The 3,035-nt window shown below is 44.7% G+C and overlaps 1 protein-coding gene across 1 annotated transcript in view; it reads left to right on the forward strand.

Annotated features, from left to right (window-relative positions):
• The window catches only part of scai (suppressor of cancer cell invasion), a 67,401-nt gene that overhangs the window by 424 nt on the left and 63,942 nt on the right, over positions 1 to 3,035 (forward strand). The gene's annotated exons all lie outside the window — the stretch shown is intronic.

The following is a 3,035-nucleotide window of genomic DNA, read 5'->3' on the forward strand; positions in this document are numbered from 1 at the left end:
TATTACCTTCAGACAGATGTTCCAGACGTCTAATGTATTTAAAACACTGGTTGTCATATTCAAACAGATGTTCCTGATGTTTAATTTATTAAAGACACTGGTTGTCATCTTCAGACAGATGTTCCAGATGTTTATTAAAACAGGTTGTTACCTTGAGACTGATGTTCCAGATGTTTAGTTTATTTAAAACACATATTGTTGTTGGGGGGAACAAGATGGCGTCAATGATTTTTTATTTATTTATTAATAACACACAGAACTAGAGAACACTACAAAAGAGAAAGATCTATACAAACACTCGTGAAGGGTGTCAGAACTAAAGTTTACAAGCTGGGGGGGGGGGGGGGTTACAAAATGATGAAAATTGAGAAATATATAAAAAACATTAAATGAAAAAAAACCATAAGAAACAAAAAGGAGCAAAACAATACGAGAAACTTAAAACAACAAGTTTTTAGATGTGTGTTGTGAAATGGTTCTAGCAGTTTTGCAGTTTTTAACCTACGTGTTGCAGAATAGTACAACTTGAATTCGTTCGTAGAACACGGGACGGAGGGCTGAGTCTCGGTGAGCTCCCGTCAGGCCTGGTGGAAAACCAGTTTAATAACTGCACTCTCGCTTCGTTTGGACTGGGTTCTGCTCCTGAGACTGGTGTCACCGCAGTACTGAACCAACAAGCTGGGAATATGGACTCTAAGCACAAAAAGTCTCAAGTTTTGCCTTCGTCTCCACTGCTGCCTATTGCTAATGCTAAGTACTGCTAGCGCTTGGGACTGCCGTGATGGAGGCTCTGGGGAGGTGACAGCCGGGCACTGGAGGGAGAGACGACTCGGCTCCAACATCAGACCTCCTGGTCTCAATAAGAGCCGATGTTGTAGCAATGATTAAAAAAGAACTGAGTGCAGCTCTGGCTGAAGATTTCAACTTTTAAGAGTGAGTTATTGGTGGTTCGGACCGAGCTGACAACCACCGCTGCTTCTCTCAGAGCGGAGATAGACCGGGCTGGGTCTGCTAATTTGGACCTAAAACATTGCTTGTCTTCCCACCTGCATGAAACGGTGGTGGAGCTGAGGACTGAAAATTGATGGGCTAAAAAAACAGTCCGAAGCAGTTGCTGGCGAACCAGGCGTGGTAACATCAGGATTGTTGGACTTCCCGAGTAGGCGCCACTGTGATCGCTAACATGCTAACTGAAGTCCTAAAACTGGTTAAACCACCGCTGATCGACTTCATGTACCGGCCGGGGCGGCTCTCATGGGAGACCCGGAGTGATCATGGCCAAGCTCCACTACCATCCGCAACGGGTGGAAGTTCTGCAGCGAGCGCGCAGCGAGCGCGCGTGCAGTGGCAGTCAGATAAACTTCAAAGGGTCGGCCATGTTCATCTTAGGTGACTACACCCCACAAGATCTGGCAAGATAACAAGCAGCATTCATGGAGGCGAAACGGCTCCTACAGAACCAGACGAGGGTTACATATTGTCTCCTTTTTCCAGCGTATCACGTACGGAGGGAAGGATAGGGTTTTTGTTGACCAAAAAAAAGTGATGGAGTACATCAAAGGAAATATTATTCCAGTTGTGAGCAGCGGGGGTGGAAACAGATCAAAAGTAATCCAAATAAACCTCAGGACCGTTTTATTTTTATCAACAACTTTTATTAAACTTGTTCTGGACTCAAGTTGTTGGCTGTGATCCTCTGGTGCTGGTATGTACGACATTTTACAGTGGTCCCTCGTTTATCGCGGGTGTTTGGGACCACGCCCACCGCGATAAGTGAAAAACCGTGAAGTAGGGATACAGTAGTCCAAGTTCAAGTTCAGTAAACTTTGTCATGACATGTACCAGCTGTAATCACACTCATCACCTGTTACTCCCAGTCTCCCTCCTTAAATAGACCATTTAAATGTAAATACTGTGACATTTGAAATAAACAATCCATGCTGCATGGATTGTTTATTTCAAATGTCACAGTATTTACATTTAAATTGTAGAGAAGAGAAGAGCAGCAGGACATCACAGCATGTCACACGGCTGCAGCTCTGCAGCACGGAGCACAAATGTACTTCTTGATCAATGACACTGAAACAACTGAACATAGAAGTTCTAAAGTAATTAACTATAACTTTAAACACTTTTATATTTTGTGATTATGACGATTTTACGATGTGACATACTTTGAATTTTAAATTGGAAGACAAAAGTTGATCGGTGCATTTTTAACCCTTCACAAAGCTGCTGCAGCAGAGAAGGAGATCAGCTGATCAGCTGAAGATGTTGGGATGGGGAGGAACAACTGAGGTGGCAATGCCCTCCCAGGGGGCCAGCTCCCCACTGACCCCAATAGGCACCCCCATTCTCCGAGATCCACCAGGGGAGGGAGGCTCCAGTACATCCATCCAGGAGCAGGAGGCAGCTGCACCACCAGGGACCCAGGCCACAGACCGGCACTTAGCCCCGAGAACCGACCAGAACCCAGGACAGTGACCCAATCCCCCACCCCCCGAGATCATCCAGACCCCCAACCCGATCCCCAGCTCAACGCCCAGCCCCTCGACCAAAGAACACATTAGAGCCTGTCTTGTGTGGGATTTCTCCTTGTGCCTGGCTCCTGAGTTCGTGGTGACGCTGTCTGCTCTGTGGTACTCTCAAACAATTACTGAGTTAGAGACAATTTTGTGTTTGCTGAGGTACTGTGGCAGCCATCTTTAATCAAAATGGCTCCAAACGTTAATCAGCTCTAGAGATCAGTCTGAGAGATATATTTGTCATTCGCACCTCATGTGGTACATGTGGTGAAACAAGATTATGTACACAAGGTCCCAGTTACATCCAACAATAAAATGTAAAAGAAAAACAGTAATAACATCTAAGATATGAACTAAGAAAAACATCAACTAAATATACGTTAATCACTAATAGTATAAAAACAATATGTCAAACAGCAGCATGAACATGAGTCTGTGATGAGCAGATGAACATGCATGAACACAGCAACATGAAACAGATCAGCAGCAACATGAAACAGATCAGCAGCA

Source organism: Nematolebias whitei, chromosome 18 (genome assembly GCF_014905685.2).
Source record: "Nematolebias whitei isolate Nwh7 chromosome 18, NemWhi1, whole genome shotgun sequence".
Lineage (NCBI taxonomy): Eukaryota > Metazoa > Chordata > Actinopteri > Cyprinodontiformes > Rivulidae > Nematolebias > Nematolebias whitei.